The sequence below is a fragment of the Salmo trutta genome, chromosome 23 (assembly GCF_901001165.1).
Source record: "Salmo trutta chromosome 23, fSalTru1.1, whole genome shotgun sequence".
NCBI lineage: Eukaryota > Metazoa > Chordata > Actinopteri > Salmoniformes > Salmonidae > Salmo > Salmo trutta.
Window position 1 is genome coordinate 49,729,608 of NC_042979.1, and position 18,118 is coordinate 49,747,725.

The window sequence follows — 18,118 nt, forward strand, 5'->3', positions numbered from 1 at the left end:
GAAAAAAAAGAAGATCTGGATGGATTGTCCTCGGGTTTTTTCCTGCCATATCAGTTCTGTTATACTCACAGACATTATTTTAACAGTTTGGAAATGTTAGAGTGTTTTCTATCCAATACTACCAATTATATGCATGTCCTAGCTTCTGGGCCTGAGTAACAGGCAGTTTACTTTGGGCACCTCATTCATCCAAACTTCCGAATACTGCCCCCTATCCCAAAGAAGATAATGCAGTCCAGACTCCCAGGCTAGCAGTGAGTTAGTGGACCTAACATGATGAAGCCCAGACTCCCAGTGTAGGCTAGCAGTGAGTTAGTGGAGAAGACAGGGTGCTCTATAATTCTGCTGCTGGTGATTCCCTGATCCACCTCTATGCAGACGACACCATTCTGTATACTTCTGGCCCTTCTTTGGACACTGTGTTAATTCTTAGGGATAGGCGTCCCGACAACATCCGGTGAAATTGGAGGGCGCGCAATTGAAATAACTAATCGTAATATTAAACATTCATGAACATACAAGTATCTTATATCATTTAAAAGCTTAAATTCTTGTTAATCTCACTGTGTTGTCCAATTTCCATTCGGCTTAATGGCAAAAGCATACCACGCGCTCATCCCTCTCCCTCTCTCTCATCCCTCTCTCCATCCCTCTCTCTCTCATCCCTCTCTCTCCATCCCTCTCTCTCTCCATCCCTCTCCCTCTCCGTCCCTCTCTCTCATCCCTCTCTCCATCCCTCTCTCTCCATCCCTCTCCATCCCTCTCCCTTTCCGTCCCTCTCTCTCCATCCCTCTCTCTCTCCATCCCTCTCTCTCCGTCCCTCTCCATCCCTCTCCCTCTCCGTCCCTCTCTCTCCATCCCTCTCTCCATCCCTCTCTCTCTGTCCCTCTCTCTCATCCCTCTCCCTCTCCGTCCCTCTCTCTCTCATCCCTCTCCCTCTCCGTCCCGCTCTCTCCATTCCTCATCTTCCCTTCATCTCTGTCTGTTTGGGAGAGTAGTATTCTTGGTGTAACATTGGTTTTGACATTACCATGGATACCTCCTCAGCCAGCCCTGGTTATTTATAGCAGCAGTAAGAGATATATAGCTGAGCTCCCTCTTTCTTTCCTCCCTCTGTCTCCATATACAGAATCACTCTTTCTCTCTTTCCTCCCTCTATCTCCATACACAGAATCACTCGTTCTCTCTTTCCTCCCTCTATCTCCATACACAGAATCACTCTTTCTCTCTTTCCTCCCTCTATCTCCATACACAGAATCACTCTTTCTCTCTTTCCTCCCTCTATCTCCATACACAGAATCACTCTTTCTCTCTTTCCTCCCTCTATCTCCATATACATAATCACTTTTTCTCTTTCCCCCCTCTATCTCCATATACAGAATCACTTTTTCTCTTTCCCCCCTCTATCTCCATATACAGAATCACTTTTTCTCTTTCCCCCCTCTATCTCCATATACAGTATCTCTCACTCTCTCTCCTCTCTCTCTCCGTCCCTCTCTCTCTCTCTCTCTCTCTCTCTCTCTCTCTCTCTCTCCCCCTCACTGTGAGAAACAACCCAGTGCTGCCAAAAAATGGTTGCCAAAAAACAGACAACATGGGCAATACAGGATGAGGAAAAGGAAGACAGAAATGTATCATACAAACATGCATTTGATAATGAACTCTATTTCACTAATATCTACAGTGTGGAAATGCTATTAGGGCATTATAATACATTTACATATGGGTTATTTCAAAGTATCAACAGAAAAAGACAAAGTTCATCTTTATCGTAAAATACAAACAATAACATACGCTCTTGGAAACAAATGTAGCGTATTGATTGACAGCTATTATAATGAAAATATATCTGTCCTGAAATAGACTGGTGGTGATGATGTGGCTATTGTCTGTGGGAACTAACGTGACTGGAAAGAGCTGAACCCCCTGCTGAAGAGAAGACGTCACAACGACAACAGAATACTGGGTGTAAAATCCTGTTCTGTTTTTCTACGGTGGATTGTGTGAAAGGAAGACTGTAACAGAGACACACAGCCGTATCTTAAGAACAGATTACCACCTTCCCCTGGGAGAGAAACACCACGGGTTTGTTTCAGACAGGCTTCTATGTGACATTCTGTGTGTCCAAAAAACAGGATTTTGACATTTCAATTGGTAAATAACAATAGCCATGTCAGTACTGCCACATTAGTGTATAATCAGTCCTGTGTTTCAGTACTGCCATATTAGTGTATAATCAGTCCTGTGTTTCAGTACTGCCACATTAGTGTATAATCAGTCCTGTGTTTCAGTACTGCCATATTAGTGTATAATCAGTCCTGTGTTTCAGTACTGCCACATTAGTGTATAATCAGTCCTGTGTTTCAGTACTGCTACTGATCAGTCCTGTGTTTCAGTAGTCCTGTGTTTCAGCTGCTTTCCAATCTTTGGGAATCTCAGACGACACGAAAGAGAGGTTGAACAGGCTAGTAATAGGGGTTGCAACAATTTCGGCAGATAATTTTAGAAAGAAAGGTTCCAGATTGTCTAGCCAGGCTGATTTGTAGGGGTCCAGATTTTGCAGCTCTTTCAGAACATCAGCTGACTGGATTTGGGTGAAGGAGAAATGGGGAAGGCTTGGGCGAGTTGCTGTAGGGGGTGCAGTGTTGTTGACCTGGGTAGGGGTAGCCAGGTGGAAAGCATGGCCAGCCGTAGAGAAATGCTTGTTGAAATTCTCAATTATAGTGGATTTATCGGTGGTAACAGTGTTTCCTAGCCTCAGAGCAGTGGACAGTTGGGAGGAGGTGTTCTTATTCTCCATGGACTTTACAGTGTCCCAGAACTTTTTTGAGTTTGTGTCGCAGGAACCAAAATTCTGCTTGAAAAAGCTAGCCTTGGTTTTTCTAACTGCCTGTGTATATTGGTTTCTAACTTCCCTGAAAAGTTGCATATCGCGGGGGCTGTTCGATGCTAATGCAGAACGCCACAGGATGTTTTTGTGTTGGTTAAGAGCAGTCAGGTCTGGGGAGAACCAAAGACTATATCTATTCCTGGTTCTAAATTTCTTGAATGGGGCATGCTTATTTAAGATGGCGAGGAAGGCATTTTTTAAATAACAAGGCATCCTCTACTGAAGGGATGAGGTCAATATCCTTCCAGGATACCCGGGCCAGGTCGATTAGAAAGGCCTGCTCGCTGAAGTGTTTCAGGGAGCGTTTGACAGTGATAAGTGGAGGTCGTTTGACCTCTGACCCATTACGGATGCAGGCAATGAGGCTGAGATCTTGGTTGAAAACAGCAGAGGTGTATTTAGAGGGCAAGTTGGTTAGGATGATATCTATGAGGGTGCCCGTGTTTACGGCTTTGGGGTTACTAGCCTCGAAGCGAGCATAGAAGTTATTTAGCTCGTCTTGTAGGCTTGTGTCACTTGGCAGCTCGTGGCTGTGCTTCCCTTTGTAGTCTGTAATGGTTTGCAAGCCCTGCCACATCCGACATGCATCAGAGCCAGTGTAGTTCAGTTCGATCTTAGTCCTGTATTGACTCTTTGCCTGTTTGTTGGTTCGTCTGAGGGCATAGTGGGATACCTGATAAGCTTCCGGATTTGAGTCCCGCTCCTTGAAAGCGGCAGCTCTAGCCTTTAGCTCAGTGCAGATGTTGCCTGTAATCCATGGCTTCTGGTTGGGGTATGTACGTACAGTCACTGTGGGGACGATGTCATCGATGCACTTATTGTCACGGCTGTTCGAATGATCGGACCAAAATGCAGCGTCGGTTTCGTTCCACATATTTATTGGACAGTGAAACTTAATGCGATACAAAATAAACTGAAGGAACAAAACAACAAACCGTGTGTCACGTCCTGGCCAGTATAAGGGTTAATTAGTATTGTAGTTTGGTCAGGACGTGGCAGAGGGTATTTGTTTTATGTGGTTCTGGGTGTTGTATGAGTTAGGAGGGCATTTGATTTAGTATTCCGGGGTTTTGGGCACTGGGTGAGTTTCATGAATTCTGTGTTTCGCCTTGTGCCTTACCAGACTGTTTTTTGTTGATCGTTCGTGTTTTTTGTTATTTTTGTACGTTCATTTTTGTAGTTAATAAAAGTCAAGATGAGCCTGCACATACCTGCTGCGTTTTGGTCCTCCTTCACCGACGACAACCGTGACAGAATCTCCCACCATTCCAGGACCAAGCAGCAGAGGAAGGAGCAGAGGAATTTCGATTTGGACAAACGAGAGAGATGGACTTGGGAGGAAAAAGGCTCCTACACTTGGGAGGAAATCCAAGCAGGAAAAGATCGCCTTCCATGGGGACAGGTGGTAAGCGAGAGAGAGGAAAGGAGTAAGGCTGGTATGGACCGGGAACGTTTCCGAGGAACACGACTAGCATTGAAGCGCGAGAGGCACCCCCAAGAAATTTTTGAGGGGGGGCACATGGGTAGTTGGGCTAGGCATAGGAAGAGCCGGAAGCCAGCTACCCGTAGTTATATGGAGGAGCGTATGGGGTGGAGAGCGCCATGTTTCGCTGAGGAGCACACTATCTCACCCATACGCACGCACAGTCCGGTGCGCGTTACTCCAGCCCCTCGCAGGTGCCGTGCTAGAGCGGGCATCCAACCTGGTAGGAGGATGCCTGCGCAGCGCATCTGGTCGCCGGTACGCCTCCGAGGACCAGGCTACCCAACTCCCGCTCTACGCACGGCAACCATCAGGCCCCTGCACAGCCCAGTCTGCCCTGTACGAGCACCCGCTCGTACAGGGCTACTAGTTCCATCCAGCCAAGGCGGGTTGTGCAGGAGGTAAGATCTAGACCGGCTGTGCGCCTCCATAGCCCTGGGTTTCCAGCTCCTGTCTCTCGTGCGGACCCGGAAGTGCGTCAACCCAGTCCGACTCGTCCTGTTCCCGCTCCCCGCACTAGCCTTCAAGTGCGTAAACCCAGCCCCGCCAGTCAACAGTCGTCGGAGCTGCCCTCCAGTCAACAGTCGTCGGAGCTGCCCTCCAGTCAACAGTCGTCGGAGCTGCCCGCCAGTCAACAGTCGTCGGAGCTGCCCGCCAGTCAACAGTCGTCGGAGCTGCCCGCCAGTCAACAGTCGTCGGAGCTGCCCGCCAGTCAACAGTCGTCGGAGCTGCCCGCCAGTCAACAGTCGTCGGAGCTGCCCGCCAGTCAACAGTCGTCGAAGCTGCCCGCCAGTCAACAGTCGTCGGAGCTGCCCGCCAGTCAACAGTCGTCGGAGCTGCCCGCCAGTCAACAGTCGTCGGAGCTGCCCGCCAGTCAACAGTCGTCGGAGCTGCCCGCCAGTCAACAGTCGTCGAAGCTGCCCGCCAGTCAACAGTCGTCGGAGCTGCCCGCCAGTCAACAGTCGTCGGAGCTGCCCGCCAGTCAACAGTCGCCGGAGTGGCCAGACTGCGCTGAACTGCCGGAGTGGCCAGACTGCGCTGAACTGCCGGAGTGGCCAGACTGCACTGAACTGCCGGAGTGGCCAGACTGCGCTGAACTGCCGGAGTGGCCAGACTGCGCTGAACTGCCGGAGTGGCCAGACTGCACTGAACTGCCGGAGTGGCCAGACTGTGCTGAACTGCCGGAGTGGCCAGACTGCCCTGAACTGCCGGAGTGGCCAGACTGCCCTGAACTGCCAGAGTGGCCAGACTGCCCTGAACTGCCGGAGTGGCCAGACTGCCCTGAACTGCCGGAGTGGCCAGACTGCCCTGAACTGCCGGAGTGGCCAGACTGCCCTGACTGTCCCGAGTTGCCAGACTGCCCAGACTGTCCCGAGTTGCCAGACTGCCCAGACTGTCCCGAGTTGCCAGACTGCCCAGACTGCCCAGACTGCACCGAGCTGCCAGACTGCCCCGAGCGGCCAGACTTGCCAGACTGCCCCGAACTGCCAGAGTGGCCCGACTGCCTGGAACGGCCAGAACCGGAGCCACCTCCTGATATAGGTGGGTTGGGGAGGGGGGGTGTAGCACAGTGCCGTCGTTGACGGCAGCCACCCTCCCTTCCCTCCCTTTAGTAAGGGGGAATTTTTTGTTGTTGTAGTTGTTGTTTGGGGTTGTTGTTTTTTTATTTTTTGTTTTTAAGGTGCTTCCGGGGTTAGCACCTTTAAGGGGGGGTACTGTCACGTCCTGGCCAGTATAAGGGTTAATTAGTATTGTAGTTTGGTCAGGACGTGGCAGAGGGTATTTGTTTTATGTGGTTCTGGGTGTTGTATGAGTTAGGAGGGCATTTGATTTAGTATTCCGGGGTTTTGGGCACTGGGTGAGTTTCATGAATTCTATGTTGAGTCTAGTGTGTCTGTTTCTATGTTTGGTTTCATTGGGGTTGGCACTCTCAATTGAAGGCAGGTGTTGTCTATTTGCCTTTGATTGAGAGTCCCATATATGTGGGTGTGTTTGTGTTTGTCTTTTGGTGGGAGATTGTTCTGTGTTGAGCCTTAGGCTTTGCCAGACTGTTTGTTGTTGTTCGTTCGTTAGTTCTCGTGTTTTTGTTCTTTTTGTATTCATTTTTTGAAAATAAATAATATTCAAGATGAGCATACACATACCTGCTGCGTTTTGGTCCTCCTTAACCGACGACGACCGTGACACCGTGACGCAGGAGGAACAAACACACTCACAAAATATAATCACCCATAAAACACAAGTGGGACAAACATCAACTTAAATATGGCCTCCAATTAGAGACAACAACAACCGGCTGCATCTAATTGGAGGTCATGCCAAACAAAATCCAACCTAGAAATACAAAACTAGAAACTAAACATAGAAATACAAAAATGAACAAACACCCCCATGTCACGCCCTGACCTACTCTCCCATAGAAAATAACAACTTTCTATGGTCAGGACGTGACACTTATTGATGAAGCCGGTGACTGATGTGGTATACTATAATTCCATCGGAAGAATTCCAGAAAATATTCCAGTCTGTTTTAGCAAAACATTCCTGTAGTTTAGCATCGGCTTCATCTGACCACTTTTTTATAGACCGAGTCACTGGTGCTTCCTGTTTTAATTTTTGCTTGTAAGCAGGAATCAGGAGGATAGAATTATGGTCAGATTTGACAAATGGAGGGCGAGGGAGAGCTTTGTACGCGTCTCTGTGTGTGGAGTAAAGGTGGTATAGAGTTGTTTTCCCTCTGGTTGCACAGTTAACATGCTGGTGGAAATTAGGTTTCCCTGCAATTAAGTTTCCCTGCATTAAAGTTTTCATGTTTGCTTATGGCAGTATACAGCTCGTTGAGTGTGGTCTTAGTGCCAGCCTCAGTCTGTGGTGATATGTAGACAGCTACAAAAAATGCAGATGACATCTCTCTAGGTAGATAGTGTAATCTATAGCTTATCATGAGATACTCTACCTCAGGCGAGCAAAACCTCGAGACTTCCTTTAGATATCATGCACCAGCTGTTGTTTACAAATATACATAGACCGCCACCCCTTGTCTTACCAGAGGCCGCTGGTCTATCCTGCCAATACAGTGTATAACCCGTCAGCTGTATGTTATTCATGTTGTCATTCAGCTATGACTCGGTGAAACATTAGATATTATAGTTTTTAATGTTCCGTTGGTAGGACATTTTACATTTTACATTTAAGTCATTTAGCAGACGCTCTTATCCAGAGCGACTTACAAATTGACATACTTGCTTTTAGTTCGGACAATTTATTATTCAGTGATTGTACGTTGGCTAATAGTACAGATGGTAATGGCAGATTAGCCACTCATCAGCGGATCCTCACAAGGTACCCCGATCTCTTTTTCCTTCTCTTTCTCCTGAGAATGACGGGGATGAGGGCCTGTTTGGGTGTCTGGAGTAAATCCCTCTCGTCTGACTCATTAAAGAGAAATTCTTCATCCAGTTCAAGGTGAGTCATCGCTGTTCTGATGTCACCATTAAGGGTTTTAATTTCAATAGGCCCCTTGAATTAACTCTATCAGTTGTATCCGTTATATCCTATTTCAACAGTAGTCTTAATTAATCAACAGTCAATTTACTATATTCTCATTCTGAATGGTCATCGAACTCTCAGACTTCAAGAATCCAATCTCACGTTTAAGGACTTCAATGCAACAAAGGATTCACTTCAAGGTTTTATTACTAGACCAACAGGTGGAAAATTGGGTTGATACAGTTGTTTGATATGCAACATACAAATGTAATGCAGTACAGTCACTGACATGAGAAACACTACAGATCCATTGACGGACTTGTCGGCCGATATGACAACACTTTAACTTTGGAGAGTTGGAAATTCTTATCCATGAAAACGGAGGAGTGAAGGAGAGGCTACATCAGTACGTTTTTGCAGTTGTGAAGCTCTAGGGTCGTCCACCAGTCGTGAAGATCTAGGGTCGTCCACCAGTCGTGAAGCTCTAGGGTCGTCCACCAGTCACGAAGCTCTAGGCTCGTCCACCAGTCGCGGAGCTCTAGGGTCGTCCACCAGTCGTGAAGCTCTAGGGTCGTCCACCAGTCACGAAGCTCTAGGCTCGTCCACCAGTCGTGGAGCTCTAGGGTCGTCCACCAGTCGTGAAGCTCTAGGGTCGTCCACCAGTCGTGAAGCTCCAGGGTCGTCCACCAGTCGTGAAGCTCTAGGGTCATCCACCAGTGGTGGAGCTCTAGGGTTGTCCACCATTCATGGAGCTCTAGGGTCATCCACCAGTCGTGGAGCTCTAGGGTCATCCACCAGTCATGAAGCTCTAGGGTTGTCCACCAGTCATGAAGCTCTAGGGTCGTCCACCAGTCGTGGAACTCTAGGCTCGTCCACCAGTCGTTAAGCTCTAGGGTCGTCCACCAGTCGTGAATCTCTAGGGTCGTCCACCAGTCGGGAAGCTCGAGGCTCGTCCACCAGGAGTTGCCAGCGGCTAGGCTCGTCCACCAGTCGGGAAGCTCTAGGCTCGTCCACCAGGAGTTGCCAGCGGCTAGGCTATCCGTAGACAATGCAGTGACAGTATAAATCATGATATGTAATTAAGAGTAACAATCTTACAATAATCATCAGTTACTGTCACCAGTTTTACATGGACACAACGTCACACAAAAGGGAAATTCAATGCAACGAGGTATTTACGTGAATCTGGTTTATTTGAGTTTCGTTATGACGGAGTAGTAGACAGGGAAAGTGGTTGAAAGAATCAACTCCCTCAACGGGGCTCATGAATAGGCCCTTCGTTCTTTCTCAGTTCAGTTCTCCATTCGTCAGTCCTTAGAGAAAAAGCTTGGTCCCCTTTTGGGAGTGAAAACTCAGCAGTTCGTTGTGAATAAGCAGAGATGCGGTTTCCTCTCAGGTAATCCTTCTGTTTGTGTAGGATGGTGCAAGTCAAAGTTGTGTAGGTTTCTTGCAGCGATGTTTTGGTTTCCAAGGAGATGGGATCACTCTGTGTGGCAGATGAATCAGAATTAGTTGGGTAACATAGATAATAAAGATGTTTTATTTGCATAATATGCTTATGTGAGATACTTGTCATTAAAATGTATTCCTTTGGACTCTGGTGTCTTTCAGTTGCATTTTTCCCTCAGCTGGGGCTCAGTCACGTGGGGCCCAGAAAGGGGAGAGGTCAGGCTTGTCTTTTACATGTCCCTGGTGCTATGCAGAATATCAAAAAGGGAAGAGGACAGAATGGAACATTGTCTACATATCTGTGTGTGTATGTGTGTGTTTTACTGAGGATGGGCCTCTATGAGATAGCACTGACAGAGGAGATTTACGATGTCTTTGGGTAATAATGCCTAAAGAGCATTCCAGAGGACATGAGCTAATGGTTCTGTTCTATACCGTACCAGGGAGAGACGGTTCCAGTTTGGAGTAGGAGGACCAGACACTGGTCTGTTCTATACCGTACCAGGGAGAGACGGGTCCAGTTTGGAGTAGGAGGACCAGACACTGGTCTGTTCTATACCGTACCAGGGAGAGACGGTTCCAGTTTGGAGTAGGAGGACCAGACACTGGTCTGTTCTATACCGTACCAGGGAGAGACGGTTCCAGTTAGGAGTAGGAGGACCAGACACTGGTCTATACAATGAACACTGTTGATACAGCAGTTGCTGTCTACACCTTGTAACCCATTCTATGTATTTGTGCTTCGTCATGTACGTTGAGAGGGGTGTATCTTGGCTATAAAAGATCTTTGTACTTTTGTGTAGTCACTTTTCAATGGTTCATTAGAGATAGTGCATAATTGAAAGTCAAGTGCTTTTGCAAAATCATCTTAATTATTAAAGATGTCGTTTATGTATAACTCTGACTGGTGTGTGAAGTTTGTAACTCTCATCATTTGGTAATGCAGAAATTAGCCACCACATCTGTTCACGGGCGTGGCGTCCACCGTGGTACCTGATCTAATGAGTAAAAGTGCGAGCCTCACTACTTATACTGTGGGAGGGCTCAGCCAGGAAGTGTCACGAAGATTGCCTGTTCACTCCTTCGTGTTTACCACAGGGCATGCCAATATTGGGACATTTACATTTTTACATTTTAGTCATTTAGCAGACGCTCTTATCCAGAGCGACTTACAGTAGTGAATGCATACATTTCATTTTCATTTCATGTTTTTTTTTAAATATTTGCTCATAAGTGTTCATATAATGTTAAAAGGTGTTTTGAATAAAAATAACAATCTCTAGGGTGAAATGCATAGTCTGTAGAGTACAAATGGAACTATGATCAGATCCATACATTTTACGTTACAGTAAAACACCTATTGCTCTCTTAATAACATGGGAAAAGAGAGAAAGAGCATCGCCATGTACATTCAGGTTATATCAACGTTTCCAACAGTTCCACTACAGTCAAGAAAATGTGTTTAATTGTCCTTCTGCGCACCTAGCTCCATTTTGTCTTTGTTACAAAGAGTGGGAAGAGAAATTTTGCTCTGGCAGCCGAAATTCTCTAATAACCCCCCCTTTCCTTAAATTAACAAGTGAGTCATAAAAGAAAGTCAGTACTTTGTCTCTTGTCCTCCTCAGTCCATTCAAATCAAATCAGATGTATTTATATAGCCCTTCTTACATCAGCTGATATCTCAAAGTGCTGTACAGAAACCCAGCCTAAAACCCCAAACAGCAAGCAATGCAGGTGTAGAAGCACGGTGGCTAGGAAAAACTCCCTAGAAAGGCCAAAACCTAGGAAGAAACCTAGAGAGGAACCAGGCTATGAGGGGTGGCCAGTCCTCTTCTGGCTGTGCCGGGTGGAGATTATAACAGCACATGGCCAAGAGGTTCAAATGATCATAAATGACCAGCATGGTCAAATAATAATAATCGTAGTAGTTGTCGAGGTTGCAACAAGTCAGTAACACAAGAGTAAGTGTCAGTTGGCTTTTTCATAGCCGATCTTTGAGAGTATCTCTACCGCTCCTGCTGTCTCTAGAGAGTTGAGAACAGCAGGTCGGGGACAGGTAGCACGTCCGGTGAACAGGTCAGGGTTCCAGCAGGTCTGGGACAGCAGGTCTGGGACAGGTAGCACGTCCGGTGAACAGGTCAGGGTTCCATAGCCGCAGGCAGAACAGTTGGAACTGGAGCAGCAGCACGGCCAGGTGAACTGGGGACAGCAAGGAGTCATCAAGCCAGGTAGTCCTGAGGCATGGTCCTAGGGCTCAGGTCCTCCAAGAGAGAGAAAGAAAGAAAGAAAGAGAGAATTAGAGAGAGCATATTTAAATTCACACAGGACACCAGAAAAGACAAGAGAAATACTCCAGATATAACAGACTGACCCTAGCCCCCCGATACATAAACTTCTGCAGCATAAATACTGGAGGCTGAGACAGGAGGGATCAGGAGACACTGTGGCCCCATCCGATGAAACCCCCGGACAGGGCCAAACAGGTAGGATATAACCCCACCCACTTTGCCAAAGCACAGCCCCCACACCACTGGAGGGATATCTCCAACCACCAACCTACCATCCCGAGACAAGGCCGAGTATAGCCCACAAAGATCTCCACCACGGCACAGCCCAAGGGGGGGCGCCAACCCAGACAGGAAGACCACGTCAGTGACTCAACCCACTCAAGTGACGCACCCCTCCCAGGGACGGCATGGAAGAACACCAGTAAGCCAGTGACTCAGCCCCTGTAATAGGGGTAGAGGCAGAGAATCCCAGAGTCGTGAAGGGAGCAGTCGTAAAGGGAGCAGTTGATTTGTCTTGTGATAGGCTTGAAAGGGGGCCATCAAATACAGAACGGTAAACTCTTGGCCTGGAATGTGGTACTTAAGAAACTCTTTTCTGCATAACTTACTCCACCCCTCGTCAGCTCTCTGCTGCAACACTATACACACCATCACATACAGTACCAGTCACACACCATCACATACAGCACCAGTCACACACCATCACATACAGCACCAGTCACACACCTGCTCATTCTGCTGTTTTTCCTTATTTTTTGCATTGTTGAATAATAGTGAGAACATAACTATGAAATAAAACATCATGTACCGTAATTTCCGGACTATTAAGCGCACCTGAATATAAGCCGCACCCACTGAATTTAAAAACAAATATTATTTTGAACATAAATAAGCCGCACATGTCTATAAGCCGCAGGTGCCTACCGGTACATTGAAACAAATTAACTTTACACAGGCTTTAACGAAACACGGCTTGTAACAAAAATAAATAGGCTTTAACGAAACACGGCTTGTAACAAAAATAAATAGGCTTTAACGAAACACGGCTTGTAACAAAAAATAAAAAATTAGCAGTAAGCTTTAGTTGTCTTTTTGGACTGAGTCAATTCCTCACGCTGCTGTTTCCAACATCTTATCATCGACTCATTAAGACCAAGCTCCCGTGCAGCAGCTCTATTTCCTTTTCCAACAGCCAGATCAATCGCCTTCAACTTGAAAGCTGCATCATGTGCATTTCTCCGTGTCTTTGCCATGATGAGGGTGACAAAATGACTACCGTAATCAGAATGATGGGAAGTTTGAGAGCGCTCGATTTAATCTAAACAGTAAACAAAAAAGTTGTTTGACCTTAACCCGTTCGGCAATTTCATTGGTCTAATGAAAGCTTCATCCTGCCAAAAAACTGAGCACGTCACAGAATGTGTTTTTTTGGAGAAAAAAAATTGAAAGCGGGTAAAACCCATATATTAGCCGCGTCATTGTTTAAGCCGCGAGGTTCAAAGCCTGGGAAAAAAGTTGCGGCTTATAGTCCGGAATTTACGGTAGTAACCAAAAAAGTGTTAAACAAATCAAAATAGCTTTTATATTATATATTTTCAAAATACCCACTCTCTGTCTTGATGACAGCTTTACACACTCTTGTCCATTCCAGCTGGGAGTGAGAAGAGCCTGGCTTCTCTAGTGGTGGCAGAACCCTGTCCATGCCAGCTGGGAGTGAGAAGAGCCTGGCTTCTCTAGTGGTGGCAGAACCCTGTCCATGCCAGCTGGGAGTGAGAAGAGCCTGGCTTCTCTAGTGGTGGCAGAACCCTGTCCATGCCAGCTGGGAGTGAGAAGAGCCTGGCTTCTCTAGTGGTGGCAGAACCCTGTCCATGCCAGCTGGGAGTGAGAAGAGCCTGGCTTCTCAGGGTGTAGGAGAAAGTAGAGAACATCTACCTGGGATGATGTAGCAGGGTGTAGGAGACATCTACCTGGGATGATGTAGCAGGGTGTAGGAGACAGTAGAGAACATCTACCTGGGAGATGTAGCAGGGTGTAGGAGACAGTAGAGAACATCTACCTGGGATGATGTAGCAGGGTGTAGGAGACAGTAGAGAACATCTACCTGGGAGGATGTAGCAGGGTGTAGGAGACAGTAGAGAACATCTACCTGGGATGATGTAGCAGGGTGTAGGAGACAGTAGAGAACATCTACCTGGGATGATGTAGCAGGGTGTAGGAGACAGTAGAGAAAATCTACCTGGGATGATGTAGCAGAGTGTAGGAGACAGTAGAAAACATCTACCTGGGAGATGTAGCAGGGTGTAGGAGACAGTAGAGAACATCTACCTGGGATGATGTAGCAGGGTGTAGGAGAAAGTAGAAGACATCTACCTGGGAGATGTAGCAGGGTGTAGGAGACAGTAGAAGACATCACCCTGGGATGATGTAGCAGGGTGTAGGAGACAGTAGAGAACATCTACCTGGGATGATGTAGCAGGGTGTAGGAGACAGTAGAGAACATCTACCTGTGATGATGTAGCAGGGTGTAGGAGACAGTAGAGAACATCTACCTGGGATGATGTAGCAGGGTGTAGGAGACAGTAGAAAACATCTACCTGGGATGATGTAGCAGGGTGTAGGAGGCAGTAGAGAACATCTACCTGGGATGATGTAGCAGGGTGTAGGAGACAGAGAACATCTACCTGGGATGATGTAGCAGGGTGTAGGAGACAGTAGAGAACATTTACCTGGGATGATGTAGCAGGGTGTAGGAGACAGTAGAAAACATCTACCTGGGAGATGTAGCAGGGTGTAGGAGACAGTAGAAGACATCACCCTGGGATGATGTAGCAGGGTGTAGGAGACAGTAGAGAACATCTACCTGGGATGATGTAGCAGGGTGTAGGAGACAGTAGAGAACATCTACCTGTGATGATGTAGCAGGGTGTAGGAGACAGTAGAGAACATCTACCTGGGATGATGTAGCAGGGTGTAGGAGACAGTAGAAAACATCTACCTGGGATGATGTAGCAGGGTGTAGGAGGCAGTAGAGAACATCTACCTGGGATGATGTAGCAGGGTGTAGGAGACAGTAGAGAAAATCTACCTGGGATGATGTAGCAGGGTGTAGGAGACAGTAGAAAACATCTACCTGGGAGATGTAGCAGGGTGTAGGAGACAGTAGAGAACATCTACCTGGGATGATGTAGCAGGGTGTAGGAGACAGTAGAGAACATCTACCTGGGATGATGTAGCAGGGTGTAGGAGACAGTAGAGAAAATCTACCTGGGATGATGTAGTAGGGTGTAGGAGACAGTAGAGAACATCTACCTGGGATGATGTAGCAGGGTGTAGGAGACAGTAGAGAACATCTACCTGTGATGATGTAGCAGGGTGTAGGAGACAGTAGAGAACATCTACCTGGGATGATGTAGCAGGGTGTAGGAGACAGTAGAGAACATCTACCTGGGATGATGTAGCAGGGTGTAGGAGGCAGTAGAGAACATCTACCTGGGATGATGTAGCAGGGTGTAGGAGACAGAGAACATCTACCTGGGATGATATAGCAGGGTGTAGGAGACATCTACCTGGGATGATATAGCAGGGTGTAGGAGACAGTAGAGAACATCTACCTGGGATGATGTAGCAGGGTGTAGGAGACAGTAGAGAACATCTACCTGGGATGATATAGCAGGGTGTAGGAGACAGTAGAGAACATCTACCTGGGATGATGTAGCAGGGTGTAGGAGACAGTAGAGAACATCTACCTGGGATGATGTAGCAGGGTGTAGGAGACAGTAGAGAACATCTACCTGGGAGATGTAGCAGGGTGTAGGAGACAGTAGAGAACATCTACCTGGGATGATGTAGCAGGGTGTAGGAGACAGTAGAGAACATCTACCTGGGAGGATGTAGCAGGGTGTAGGAGACAGTAGAGAACATCTACCTGGGATGATGTAGCAGGGTGTAGGAGACAGTAGAGAACATCTACCTGGGATGATGTAGCAGGGTGTAGGAGACAGTAGAGAAAATCTACCTGGGATGATGTAGCAGGGTGTAGGAGACAGTAGAAAACATCTACCTGGGAGATGTAGCAGGGTGTAGGAGACAGTAGAGAACATCTACCTGGGATGATGTAGCGGGGTGTAGGAGAAAGTAGAAGACATCTACCTGGGAGATGTAGCAGGGTGTAGGAGACAGTAGAAGACATCACCCTGGGATGATGTAGCAGGGTGTAGGAGACAGTAGAGAACATCTACCTGGGATGATGTAGCAGGGTGTAGGAGACAGTAGAGAACATCTACCTGTGATGATGTAGCAGGGTGTAGGAGAGAGTAGAGAACATCTACCTGGGATGATGTAGCAGGGTGTAGGAGACAGTAGAAAACATCTACCTGGGATGATGTAGCAGGGTGTAGGAGGCAGTAGAGAACATCTACCTGGGATGATGTAGCAGGGTGTAGGAGACAGAGAACATCTACCTGGGATGATGTAGCAGGGTGTAGGAGACAGTAGAGAAAATTTACCTGGGATGATGTAGCAGGGTGTAGGAGACAGTAGAAAACATCTACCTGGGAGATGTAGCAGGGTGTAGGAGACAGTAGAAGACATCACCCTGGGATGATGTAGCAGGGTGTAGGAGACAGTAGGGAACATCTACCTGGGATGATGTAGCAGGGTGTAGGAGACAGTAGAGAACATCTACCTGTGATGATGTAGCAGGGTGTAGGAGACAGTAGAGAACATCTACCTGGGATGATGTAGCAGGGTGTAGGAGACAGTAGAAAACATCTACCTGGGATGATGTAGCAGGGTGTAGGAGGCAGTAGAGAACATCTACCTGGGATGATGTAGCAGGGTGTAGGAGACAGAGAACATCTACCTGGGATGATATAGCAGGGTGTAGGAGACATCTACCTGGGATGATATAGCAGGGTGTAGGAGACAGTAGAGAACATCTACCTGGGATGATGTAGCAGGGTGTAGGAGACAGTAGAGAACATCTACCTGGGATGATATAGCAGGGTGTAGGAGACAGTAGAGAACATCTACCTGGGATGATGTAGCAGGGTGTTGGAGACAGTAGAGAACATCTACCTGGGATGATGTAGCAGGGTGTAGGAGACATCTACCTGGGATGATGTAGCAGGGTGTAGTAATGGGTCCCAATATGCCTAGCAAAAACCTAACACTGCATTCCACAGTAAGAACCTCATACCAACGGTCAAGCATTGTGGTGGTAGTGTGATGGTTTGGGGATGTTTTGCTGCCTAAGGACCTGGACGACTTGCCTTAATAGAAGGAACCATAAATTCTGCTCTGTATCAGATAACATTCAGTATAAAAAATATATGCAAATATTGAGAAAATTAGAAAGTTTTTTTCGGAACTCTGTAGTCCACTTTTCTCATGGGGTAATCCAGGCTTTTCTCATGGGGTATTCCAGGCTTTTCTAATGGTGTATTCCAGGCTTTTCTCATGGGGTAATCCAGGCTTTTCTCATGGGGTAATCCAGGCTTTTCTCATGGGGTAATCCAGGTTTTTCTCAAGGGGTGATCCATGCTTTTCTCATGGGGTGATCCATGCTTTTCTCACGGGGTGATCCAGGCTTTTCTCACGGGGTAATCCAGGCTTTTCTCATGGGGTTATCCAGCCTTTTCTTATGGGGTGATCCAGGCTTTTCTCGTGGGGTAATCCAGGCTTTTCTCATGGGGTAATCCATGTTTTTCTCATGGGGTAATCAAGGCTTTTCTCATGGGGTGATCCAGGCTTTTCTCATGGGGTAATCCAGGCTTTTCTCATGGGGTAATCCAGGCTTTTCTTATGGGGTAATCCAGGTTTTTCTCATGGGGTAATCCAGGTTTTTCTCATGGGGTAATGCAGGCTTTTCTCATGGGGTGATCCAGGCCTTTCTCATGGGGTAATCCAGGCTTTTCTCATGGGGTAATCCAGGCTTTTCTCATGGGGTAATCCAGGCTTTTCTCATGGGGTAATCCAGACTTTTCTCATGGGGTAATCCAGTCTAGCCTAACCGAGTTGTGATCGGTTGTTGTGATGGTTACCCATTCCATTTTTATTTCCAGGTGTACGGATCATGGTCATGTGATGTCTAGACTAGATAGGGTACTGGCACGCACTTCAATTTTAGCCAATTTGAGTTCGATTTGACATAGAGAGTCACCATGCTGGTATGTTCTGTATTTAACTCTACAAATCATCACTCAAAAGAGTAATGTTAATATTTTTCCTGTAAATCTGATTATCATAGTTAAACCACTGCGCCACTCGGAAGGCCCTAGTCTCTGAAAGTTATCAAACTTTAGCCGCCAGCTCCAGATTAAATACGCGCACCAGGCCCGAGTTCGGTTTCCCCGGTTATCCCTGGCTAAACTAGCTGGCTAGCTGAACTATGCTAGATTTAGTCCTCATTCCCAAACTTCATAAATACTGCACCCTCAACTTCAAAAACTCCTTTGCTAGTTATACAAACATGTAACTAAGAAATTAGCTGGAAGGAAACTTGAAAATGGTGAACTGTTT